The sequence below is a fragment of the Rattus norvegicus genome, chromosome 1 (genome assembly GCF_021556685.1).
Source record: "Rattus norvegicus strain SHRSP/BbbUtx chromosome 1, alternate assembly SHRSP_T2T, whole genome shotgun sequence".
NCBI classification, from domain to species: Eukaryota; Metazoa; Chordata; class Mammalia; order Rodentia; family Muridae; genus Rattus; species Rattus norvegicus.
Window position 1 is genome coordinate 37,832,521 of NC_141534.1, and position 582 is coordinate 37,833,102.

Sequence of the window (582 nt, forward strand, 5' to 3'; positions counted from 1 at the left end):
GCTCCTCCCTGGCTCTGCCCTCCACACCTCAAGTCTCTGCAAGCCTCAGTGCCCACCAGACGCCCACGCGGACCTTCTGTCTGCAATGCGGGCGGAACCACAACACTGATTGGCTACAGCTCTCGGCCACTGACCAATGAGCGAGTCTGAGAAAGTTTGCCAGCGGCCACTAAAACTGGTTCTCATTAGGTTTTCTAAGACTGCTGTAGTTTGGTGGAGCAGCCAGCCTGGGAATGTGAGACTGTTGGCCTGATCTGGTCTGGGCTGTCCCAACTACTCCTGGGCTACCCACAAATCTCCAGTATGGGTTATGGCTCTGCAGGAGGTGACCTCATGGGCTGGAGGGACACTAGGCGCGGGCAGCTGTAGGCTGTAAGCGACTGTGCGCACAAGGTTGGCAGAGCGAGGGAGGGTAATGAGATTACACACTGGAGTGTGCTCCCTGCCCTGGCGTCCCGGGTACCCCTCTTGCAAGAGGCCAGGCCCTCTGATATAGATTCAAAGGAGCTTCCTCTCTATCCTGGGACTGCTCTGCCCCACCCACATTTCCTGCTGAGAAGCATGCCTCTGTGAAAGGCTGAC